Raw genomic sequence first — 342 nt, 5'->3', positions numbered from 1 at the left:
TGATCCCGCAGCCCCTGCTGGGGCCTTGTGTCTCAGGACAGGAAGGCAGAGCCGGGACTGCAGCGCAGCTTTGCGAGGGGCCGGCGCCTGTGCAGGGAGGAAGCGAAAAGACAAAAAAGCTGTCCGCCTTTGCCCCGTGTGAGGATCGAACTCACGACCTTCAGATTATGAGACTGACGCGCTACCTACTGCGCTAACGAGGCTCCTCGAAAACAGCTCTTCGCGCGGCGCTCTTCTGCCTGCCCGCCGTGATGTAACTACTGTAATACAGGCCTTGGGCTTCTTTTTCCCTTTTTTTTCCCGTAAACGACTCCTTTTTCCCGTATTCTGCAAAACGGCAGC

The 342-nt window shown here is 57.0% G+C and overlaps 1 non-coding gene across 1 annotated transcript; it reads right to left on the bottom strand.

Annotated features, from left to right (window-relative positions):
- Positions 1-130: 130 nt before the first annotated feature.
- TRNAM-CAU lies at positions 131-203 on the bottom strand. Its single transcript has one exon. It is a non-coding gene; the product is annotated as a tRNA-Met (tRNA).
- Positions 204-342: the final 139 nt, after the last annotated feature.

This window comes from Chaetura pelagica, unplaced genomic scaffold (genome assembly GCF_000747805.2).
Source record: "Chaetura pelagica isolate M959 unplaced genomic scaffold, ChaPel_1.0 C10856941, whole genome shotgun sequence".
NCBI classification, from domain to species: domain Eukaryota; kingdom Metazoa; phylum Chordata; class Aves; order Apodiformes; family Apodidae; genus Chaetura; species Chaetura pelagica.
This window is presented reverse-complemented; position numbering and strand designations above follow the sequence as displayed.